At 46.3% G+C, this 10,909-nt stretch overlaps 1 long non-coding RNA gene across 1 annotated transcript; it reads left to right on the top strand.

The window, feature by feature from the left end:
* The first annotated feature begins 4,375 nt into the window (after positions 1-4,375).
* Positions 4,376-10,330, top strand: LOC122106375. Its single transcript, XR_006147153.1, has 3 exons — positions 4,376-4,523; positions 10,140-10,144; positions 10,320-10,330. It is a non-coding gene; the product is annotated as an uncharacterized LOC122106375 (long non-coding RNA).
* Positions 10,331-10,909: the final 579 nt, after the last annotated feature.

The following is a 10,909-nucleotide window of genomic DNA, read 5'->3' as shown; positions in this document are numbered from 1 at the left end:
AGAGAGAGAGCAGAGAGAGAGCAGCGAGAGCTGGTCTGGGCCTGGGCTAGGCCTTATCTAGGGTATGGGCAGACAAAGGTGTGGCCACATCAAATTCAGATGTGACCTCAGCAGATGCAGATGTGACCTCTTCCAGGTGTCCCAGTTGCCTAGGAACGCAGGTACTGGGTGGAGATTTTGCTGTGAGGAGGGTGGAGTCTGCTAGCCATCCAGGAGCAGACCTTACAGGGTTATAGGGTTTTTATAGGGTAGTTAGATTAAATGGGTTGTGTAGGAAGCTTTTGGCTACAAGCTGTTTACAGAATCAAAAAACAAAAACAAAACCCAGGGTTGTTTATCTTTTTTAAAACAATGTTTAAGCTCTTAGTTATCTCCTGTATTCTGGGGCAGGCTGACCTAGGCCTGCTTTTGTTATATGGGAATTCAATCACAAGATACTGTGAAGTCATGTTTTGAGAGCTGGAGACTTACTTCCCAAAGAATCTATAGCCCTTAGCATTAAGGGCTAGCACAAAGCTTGTAAAGGCAAAAAGCACACTTAAGTGTTATATATAAGCAAAGCAAACTAGCTAGGGGAATAATCTGGGGTTTAGGGCAAGAATTCTCCAGAGTAAGACTTTGCTGGAGCTTAGGGCAAGAATTCCCTGGAGTTAAACAACAAGACAAGCCAGCAATTCAAAGAATGACCTATTTCACCTCTAGAGTTTTGGGAACTGGGTGAAAATTTCCCTCATCTATTAAGACTCCAAGTTATGGTGATGATAAGATGAAGTTACTTAGACCTAGTATCCATGTTAGCGAAATGAGCTCCCTTCCCATAGCTTAGTCCACTCCTTCCCTTCTCCACAGCTTAGCATGCTCCCTTCCTAGGCAACAGTAGGCCTAAGTAGTAAAGGCAGTAAATAATCAACTTCCAACCCCCTTTACCTTGGGATGGCACTTCTCTGGGGCAGCTACCACCATATAAGACAACAGGAGCCCCTTAGAGTGACCTTCAGGTCTGGGCAGCTGCAGGACCCTTATCTACTATTTGGACAGCAGCCGTATATCCTAGTCTGCCATGATGAAGCCCCTGGCTCACATGTCCACACTAGGGTCTCCGCCTCCTAGCCCCTTCTAGCCCCTCCTAAACCTCCTAGGTTATATAGGTCACCTCAGACAATAGCCCGTGCTTCTTCTCACTTCTCCCTTGTGAGAAGGGGTCTTGCTAGCCCCCTTTCCTGGCAATAAACCTTTCCTTGTTCTCTGTACCTGTATGTCTGCATGTGGCAAAGTCTAATAATCTTTCAATCCATAAATGAGTAATTTTTCCTGTTCAGTAAGAGGGTTGTTTAGGAAGGTCCTAGAATCTTGCCAACTTGATACATGAAAAGTGCCAGGCAAAGCCACTGGGTGGTTCAATCTGAGCGATGCAACCAGGACCTGTCTCATGCCATTTTTGTGAAATAAAATAACATTTAGCTGTTAGGTTTTTTCCAACTAAGTTTTGTTTCTTAATCTGTGTCCCCTGTGGCCAAATTGCAAAGACATGGAGTCATTTCCCCCTACACAGCTCTTTAAAAGCTCTCAGCCTATAAGAGAGATGCTCTGTCTACTCTCTCTCCCAAATTGAAATATGGATACGGTGTATTGAGTCTAAGTGGCGCCATCTTGGTGGATGATGGGAACTTTCTGAAAACTCTAGAGGTGAAATCCCAACCCTATCCCCTCCCCTAAATGATGGGCACCTGAATTCCTAAAAGTAGGGGCCAGACTTGGACATTATTCCCAGACCTGCCAGACTGTACTGTGAACTTGGGAGCCTCTCCAAACTCTCCAGCTACCTGTGGCCCTGACCATAACACTATTTAGGTCCTGATCACCATTTTGCACCATACCTCCTATCTCCTGATTCTCCTCAGGTCACCACGGCATACCTCTTCAATTCTCCATTAGAGTTGATCAGTTTTGTTGAGATTGTTTTTCTGCTTTTTTGTTACTACCTTAGTAGTTTCCTAACAGTATTAAATGCATTTAAGGCTTCAAGATTTTGGGGGATGTGTGTATACTCCCACTGGCCAACTTTCTAATACTCACGATTCTACCTCTCAGAATGTGGCTTTTCTGTATCTTGTGATGGAATTCCTGTTTAACAGAATATACAAGGTCTGGCTGGTTGTTGAGTTCCTTTTTTTTTTTTTTTGACCTCTTTTCCCTTTTTCCTAACACTGAATCTCTCCCATGCCTTAGTTCTCTCTCACACATTTTTTTTTGTGTGTGTGGTGGTGGTGGGGGTTGTAACTTGAACTCAGAACTCAGGGCCTGGACCCTGACCCTGAGCTTTTTTACTCAAGGCTAGCGCTCTACCACTTTGAGCCACAGTGCCACTTCCAGTAATTAATTAGTGATAAAATTAGGGGTAATTTATTAGTGATAAAAAGTGTCATACTACTAACACCTGTGTGAGACTTTCATTTTTCTAATGTCCCAGAAATAGAACTCAGCTCATACCACTGAACAGAAGACCTAGGCTCAATCCTATAATTCTAACTATATAAGAGGCTGAGATCTGAGGAACCCAGTTTGAAGCCAGCCTGGACAGGAAAGTCTGTGAGACTCATCTGGGTCATTTGGGACTTCCTCCGGAAGTCATGTTAGTTAAGTGTCTGTGGCTACTTATCTGTGTTTGTAATGTCACTAATTTTATTTGTGTCCTATATATGCCTCCTTATTCCTTTTTTTCCAGGATGGGACAAGAAGCCTGTGTGTGTTCACTCCTGGAATGTATGATTAACTTTTTTTCTTTTAAAAAAAAGGCTTTGGGTGGGGCACTGGTAGCTCAGAGTAGCTAATCCTAGCTACTCTGGAGGCTGAGATCTGAGGATTGTGGTTCAAAGCCAGCCTGGGAAGGAAAATCCATGAGACTCTTTTTTTTTTTTTTTTTGCTTTTTTTTAATTGTGAAAATACCATACAGAGGAGTTACAATTACATGGGCAAGATAATGAGTATATTTCTTATCAAGCATTGTTGCCTCCTCCTTTGTTTCCCCTTCCCATATCCTCCCCCCCCCATGAGACTCTTATCTCCAACAAATAATCAGAAAACCAGAAGTGGTGCTGTGACTCAAGTGGTAGAATGACAACCTTGAGCTGAAGAGCTGAGGGACAGTGCCCAGGCCCAGAGTTCAAGCCCCATGACTGACAAAAAAAAAGGCGTTGAGCTTGGATATTCCTATGATCTTTGTCATCTTCAGACCCTCTGTGAATAAGAGTACCCTTCTTTTGATGTTGGTGGCCATCTGAAGGAACTTTTGACCTCCCCACAGCATATAGGGTTCAGCGAGTCATTTTTGAAAATCCTGGATATCCTGATCATGTTCCCTATATCATGGTGTGCATTGACTTGATTACTACTAAGCCTTCTTGGCTTAAGGAGTGTTTAAAACAATGTCCTAAAGTTCTTGTAAGCAAAACTAACTGCTGGGTGCCAGTGGCTCAAACCTGTAATCCTAGCTACTCAGGAGACTGAGATCTGAGGATTGCTGTTCAAAGCCAGCCTGAGCAGTGAGTCCGTGAGACTCTTTTCTCCAATTAACCACCAGAAACCAGAAGTAGGGCTGTGGCTCAAGTGGTAGAGTGCTAGCCTTAAGCTGAAGAGTGCAGGAACTACCCTCAGGCCCAGATTTCAAGCCCATGACTGACAAAACTAACAAACTAAACTAACTGAAAAAATCTTCTCCCCCACTGTTACAGGATTCCCCAGAAGAAGACTCTCCCCCTTATTCTGTGCCATCAGCTCCTCTGATGTTAATTTTCCCCCATCCTGTCCCCACACCAGAAGTGGTCCCTTGTACTAACTTGAGGGCTTGCCCAAGGATCAGACCACAGCCCCCTTACTACCCCTAAGAGAGACACCAACCCCTGGGGGAAACTGTGGGAAGGACCCCTTTCTTTCTCTCTTTCTTTCTTTCTTTCTTTCTTTCCTCCTTCCTTCCTTCCTTCCTTCCTTCCTTCCTTCCTTCCTTCCTTCCTTCCTTCCTTCCTTCCTTCCTTCCTTCCTTTCTTTCTTTCCTTTCTTCCTTCCTTCCTTTCTTTCTTTCATTATAAGATTTATTAGAGGGGCCATATCTCCCCTGTGAATGGGAACAATATGGCATCTACCCCTACCCAGGTGATAGCTCTGGGGCTAGTGGTGAGGTAAGCGCACAGGTGGGTCTGGGCAGAGAATGGGAGTGGCCACCTGTATGGCAGGAACTTTAGGGCAGGGAAGAGCTCAGGACTGGGTGGAGCTGAGGACCCCAGGTGGGGATAATGCTAACAATCCCCACTTTGTTTAACAACAACAACAACTAGGGGTACCAAGCTGGGAGTACAGGCAGAGGTCATCTCCTCTGGAGCTACTTCCTGCTATAAAGGAGCAAGGTAGTCAGGGGTCTCTGATTTTTGGCCAGGTACCATCCAAGAAATATTTGCTTGACAGTTTGGTTGGTAAAGGTCCTCATCTTTGCCATGAGAATAGTTATCTATAATGCAAAACACAATTAGTCAAAGGCAAAAATTGTTTCTAGCAGTCCCAAAAGAGAAGCCAAGGAGGGACTGATTCCCAGAAAGGGTTATCAAAGTCTTGAGATTGGACAGGCCCCCTTTCTAATATATGTTCCCTTGACAACCAGTGACCTGTATAACTGGAAATGACAAAATCCATCCTTTTCTGAAAAACCTCAGGGGCTCATCTCATTATTGGAAACAGTATTCTTGACACACCAGCTCACCTGGGATGATTGCCAGAAACTTCTACAGGTGCTTTTCACCTCGGAAGAAAGGGAGCACATCCAGTGCAGTGCTTGGAAGGTAGTCCTTGGACCAGGACCCCGTCTAGACTCTGGAAAGAGCCAGGGAGGCCCTTACCAATTATCTCCAGACTCTGTTAGCAGGGATACGAGCAGCAGATAAGAAGGAAGCCAACTAATTTATCTAAGGTGAGTGAGACTGTACAGCTCAATGAGTCCCCCACTGCTTTTCTGGAATGGCTCTTGGAGGCCTATAGGACCTACATGCCTGTAGATCCTGAGGCCCTGGAGAATCGAAGAGCCCTAAATATGGCCTTCATTACCCAGTTAACCCCAGATATTAGGGAAAAAAGCTTCAAAGTTTAGAAGATTTTGAGGGAAATGTGTTATCTGAACTGGTAGCAGTTGCCTAGCAAGTGTTTTATAACAGAGATACCCAGGAGAAAACAAAACAAAACCAAAACAAAAACAGTTGAAAAAGCAGGTTCTGGACTGGAAAGATCAACATTGTGAAAATAGCAATACTTCCTAAGGCTATCTACAAATTCAATGCGATACCTATCAATATTCCAACCTCATTCTTCAAGGAAATAGAAGAGGCAATCCAAAAATTCATATGGAACAATAAAAGACCCCGAATAGCAAAAACGATCCTCAACAGAAAGAACACTGCTGGAGGAATATCAATACCAAATTTCAAACTCTACTATAAAGCCATAGTAATCAAAACAGCTTGGTACTGGCACAAGAACAGACCTCAGGACCAATGGAATAGAATTGAAAACCTAGAAATGAACCTACAGACCTATAGCCATCTAATCTTCGATAAGGGAGCTAAAAAAATAGAATGGAAGAAAGACAGCCTCTTCAGTAAATGGTGCTGGCAAAATTGGTTAACTACTTGTAGAAAACGAAAGCTAGATCCTTATATATCACCCTGCACCAGAATCAACTCCAAATGGATCAAAGACCTTGGAGTCAAAGCAGACACTCTGAGAACATTACAGGATGGAATAGGAGAAACCCTAGGTCTGCTTGGCACAGGCCAAAATTTTCTCTTTTTTTGGGGGGGGGGGGGCGGTCCGGTCGTGGGACTTGAACTCTGGGCCTGGGCACTGTCCCTCAGCTCTTCAGCTCAAAGCGAGCACTCTACCACTTGAGCTACAGCACCATTTCCGGTTTTCTGGTGGTTTATTGGAGATAGGAGTCTCACGGTCTCTCCTGCCCAGGCTGGCTTTAAACCGAGATCCTCAGATCTCAGCCTCCTGAGTAGCTAGGATTACAGGCGTGAGCCACCAGTGCCCGGCGCATCTGGGTTTCTTGAAGCCACTGGCAAGTGCTGGCTGCCAAGGAATGGAAATCCCCATTCCAGGGGACACCCCCTGAGACATTTCAGTTCCCTGTGGTCTTTCTGTCATTCTGACAGCTGGCTCATGGATGCCAGACATGACATTAAAAAATCTTTTTAGAGTCATTCAGAAATCTTCCAGAAGTAAGTCTCTGTCTTGTTGTAGTGAGTATTATGGAATATTGACATAGTATGTTATTTTTTTTTTTTTTTTGGGGTCCGGTCGTGGGACGTGAACTCTGGGCCTGGGCACTGTCCCTCAGCTCTTCAGCTCAAGGCTAGCACTCTACCACTTGAGTCACAGCGCCACTTCTGGCTTTTTTTTTTCTTTTTGCTTATGTGGTGCTGAGGAATTGAACCCAGGGCCTAAGGCATGCAAGGCAAGCACTCTACCACTGAGCCAGCTTCCCCGCCCCACATAGTATGTTATATATTGAGTATATATATATAGAGAGAGAGAGAGAGAGAGAGAGTATATATAAATATTGAGTGTGTGTGTGTGTGTGTGTGTGTGTAATGATAGGAAATATTAAGCTGTAAAATTAGGAGTTAGAACTCTGTAATATAGAGATAAAGACACACCCAGGGAGCCTATAGAGCTGACAGAGCCCACAGTGATAAGCAGGCATGGCCAGAAGTGAAGCTATCAGCCAGGCAACCAGCCAGCAGTGATAACCAGACACAGCCAGAAGCAAAGAAGCCCAGTCTAAAACATATAAAAACCCAGAGCAGCAGACATGGAGTGAGACGATTCCATGGAGTGAGTCGTCTCACTCCATGTCAAACTGACCCTCCACTGGAACCTGCCCCAGCAAGGTGGCCACTTCTACCTCCGACCATTTGAAGCAGCCGGGAAGACACCCTCAGAGGACTTCCCTGGACCTCTTGAAAGACCCCAGCCCGTGCTTACCCATTAGGTACCCCAAGAAAGACTGCTGCCCCTCACCCTACATACCTAAGAGAGTGGGGCAGGATACGTGCAGGCCGCTAACCAGGAAACGAAACCTCGGGCCTCTGAGTCACCGCCTGCAGACCCTAGCATGACCTTAGCACATGCCTTAAAACCAGGCATTCCGGTAAAATAGCCGACCAAACCATTCCTTCCTGTAAAACTTAGCCCTAATACTAGGGTGAGGCAGGATGTGATAAATCACTTGTCAAAACTAGGGAACAACCAGTTTCTGTGCATAACGACCAGCACAGGCATGTCAGGGCAAGTACTGACACGTCAGCCCCCCCCCCCCCCCCCCCCCCCCCCCCCCCCCCCGGCCTCGCCTACCCCGTCCGGGCGATTTAACCTGACCAATCCCTACCTTAAGCGTAATTCAAAAATAACCAATCAATACCCTGTAACCATGCATCTCGCTTCTGTAACCTTGCTTCTGCTGCCCATAAAAGAGGATGCTTTCATGCATCAAGGCACGCAAGTCTCCCGATAGACTTTGTCGCCCCGGGTACCCGTGTAACCGGTTCCCAGACACCCGACCCGAACCTTGTGGATCTCGAGGACGAGTGCACCTGGGAGCCTAGGCATGCCCGAATAAACCTCTTGCTGTTTGCATCCGCACAAGTGGTCTCGTTGTTCCTTGGGGAAGGGTCTCTTCAGATTGAAGGACACCCCACCGACGGGGGTCTTTCACTCTAGACCAAGTGATGTGCCATGTGAGCTCCCGGGGTGTGGGATATGCTTAGTAGAACTAGGCCTAGAGTTAGTTACTGGTGTGGATTATATTTGAAGTGTTTGAATAACTTGAGTGAAATTTATTAGTCTAAGCGTGATGCCATATGCATGCTTAGCACACTTGTCTAATGTCTGCATGTTTTTTTTTGTTTTTTTTTTGGGTCCGGTCATGGGGCCTGAACTCTGGGCCTGGGCGCTGTCCCTCAGCTCTTCAGCTCAAGGCTAGCGCTCTACCACTTGAGCCACAGCGCCACTTCCGGCTTTTTTTTTTTTTTCTTTTGCTTATGTGGTGCTGAGGAATCAAACCCAGGGCCTCTGGCATGCAAGGCATGCGCTCTACCACTGAGCCACCTTCCCAGCCCCTGTCTGCATGTTTTCTGGTTTCTGGGAATAGATCTGTCTGGAACAGTGGAGGTAGTAGGGAGTGGACTCACTCAGTAACCCATCCACAACCTCCAAGGGTGCAAGAGCACCATGAGGTTCTGTAGGACTGTTGTAGGGTGAGAGACTACCTGGGCATGGCACTGTGGTTCGGGGACACCACTCACCTGGTACCTAGTCTGGCTGTGGCTGGGGGAGGTCTCTAGATTGCCCACCCAGCACCTGCTCTCATACAGTAGAGAGTTTGGCTTGCTGAGTAGGAGTGGCAGGCTCACTCAGCAAGCCCTGAGTTCAGATTGCTGAGTGAGAGTGGCAGGCCCACTTGGCAGACTCAGTGTCCTGGTAGGGATGAGCTGGGGACCCAACTCAGCTTTCACTTTTTGTTTTGTTGTTGTTGTTTTTGGTTCTGCTCATGGGGCCTGAACTCTGGGCCTGGGCACTGTCCCTCAGCTCTTCAGCTCAAGGCGAACACTCTACCACTTGAGCCGCAGTGCCACTTCCGGTTTTCTAGTGGTTTATTGGAGATAAGAGTCTCATGGACTTTGCTGCCTGGGCTGGTTTTGAACTGTGATCCTCAGATCTCAGCCTCCTGAGTAGCTAGGATTACAGGCATGAGCCACCGGCACCCAACTTTTTTTTTTTTTAAACAGCATGCAGACAGTTTTTATCTTGAACATGTCACACTCACCTACATACATGTACTCACCTACATACATGTACTCATACACACACAGTCATTCACAAGGATCTTAAAACATGCAAAATGAATATCTGGCCATTCATTTTCCAAAGGCAAGAGATATTTTTGCCAGTCTTCCTCTTGCAGATGACCACGATTTAAGACAAAACTTTGTCGTATGTTGTTTTTTTGGTCGGTTGTGGGGCCTGAACTCTGGGCCTGGGCACTGCTCCTCAGCTCTTCAGCTCAAGGCTAGCGCTCTACCACTTGAGCCACAGCGCCACTTCAGCTTTTTCTGCTTATGTGGTGCTGAGGAAGAGTCTCATGGATTTTCCTGCCCAGGCTGGCTTTGAACTGAGATCCTCATAGCTTAGCTTTCTGAGTAGTTAGGATTACAGGCGCCTGGCAAAATGTGGCTTTTTTAAGCAGGATGGTGAAAGGGAATAGTTGTTACCCAGTGTTTTAAAGGGTTGTTTAAATACAAATTAAAGTGGCTTTGGGAGAAGGAATTAAAATTGGTGTCCCCTCTGTAAAAATTTGGGAAGTAGAGGCTGGGAAGGTGGCTCAGTGGTGGAGTGCTTGCCTTACATTCATGAGGCCCTGGGTTCGATTCCTCAGCACCACATAAGGAGAAAAAGCCAGAAGTGAGGCTGATGCTCAAGTGGTAGAGTGCTAGCCTTGAGCTGAAGAGCTGAGGGACAGCACCCAGGCCCAGCTTTCAGGCCCCACAACCAATCAAAAAAAAAAATTTTGGGGGGGGGAAGTAGTGGTGAGTGGCTGTCTTCCTAGAAAAAGGGAATTTAAAAGGAAAAGTAAGGGCTATCAAAATGATTTTTTTTTTTTTTGCCAATCCTGGGGCTTAAATTTAGGGCCTGAGTGTTGTCCCAAGTCTCTCTGTGCTCAAGGCTAGTTCTCTACCACTTAAGCCACAGCACTACTTCTGGCTTTTTCTGTGTATTTGGTAGTCAGGAATTGAACCCAGGGCTTCATGCATGCTAGGCAAACACTGTACCACTAAGCCACATGCCCAGCCCAAAATGATTGTATTTATTGCTATTCCACTTTGCCTTGCAGGTTCTCTGCAATAATTTCAGGCAGGCCCACAGAGGACAGGTGATTTATACTTTGGTCAGGTATAACTTTGGCCTTTAACCTAGTGACCACTTCATTGCTTTTAACTGAAGTGGCTTTTTTGTAAAGACTTGTTGATCTGAGAATTGTGGTTCAAAGCCAGCCCGGAAAGAGAAAGCTCCCTGTGAAACTGTCAGAGCAGAGTGCTAGAAATGGTGCTGGATCTCAAAGTGACAGAGCACCAGCCTTGAGCTGGAGAGCTGAGAGACAGTGCTCAGGCCCTGAGCTCAAGTCCAGTGGCTAACCAAGGGAAATGCCAATGGAGCATTTATCCCAGTGTGGAGATACTCCTGGGACAAAAGTGACAGAGCATCCAAAGGCAGTTAAAAGTCACTGCTTGGATGGTATAAATGATGTCAGCTACATCCTGATGTCATTTGTTTAGCCCTTGAGTTAGAGCCTGGAGTTCATAGGAAGCATGCCTTTCTAATGCCCATGTCTGTCTGCTTCATAGCTGGGCAGGAACTTGCCAGTCATCTATGACAGTGGGTAGTAAAAAGCTAAGGTTGTCAAGTGTGGGGGATAATTTATCCCAACTCCTGTATCTGCTCAAAGCCCAAACTGGCAATCATTTTGGGCTGATACCAGCTACATAAATTCAGGACAGGAAGATTATGGACCCGAGATTGTGCCTCTACTGAGATCTGTCTAAAGGCTGAAATGACCCTGGAGTTGAGAAAAATCCATGGAGGCAAGGTCAAAGGTGAGTTTTATTAGCTGCTTACAACTATCTTGCTCTGGGCTACCTCAGAACTAAGAACCGCTATGACCTCCAAGGGGATGAACTTCTTTCTCCTCTCTCTCTCTCTCCTCCTTTTCCTGGAAGGCCTTGACCTGCAGCAGCTCCTGGATAGGTGGTCCTGGCTGCTCCCACCAGTCTCCCACAGCCCTCTGCAACTCAGGGACATACTTCAGTGCCT

The sequence above is a fragment of the Dipodomys spectabilis genome, unplaced genomic scaffold (genome assembly GCF_019054845.1).
Source record: "Dipodomys spectabilis isolate Male_0828 unplaced genomic scaffold, ASM1905484v1 ptg000039l, whole genome shotgun sequence".
Taxonomy (NCBI): Eukaryota; Metazoa; Chordata; class Mammalia; order Rodentia; family Heteromyidae; genus Dipodomys; species Dipodomys spectabilis.
The sequence above is the reverse complement of the archived record's forward strand: the minus strand, read 5'-3'. Positions and strand labels throughout refer to the sequence as shown.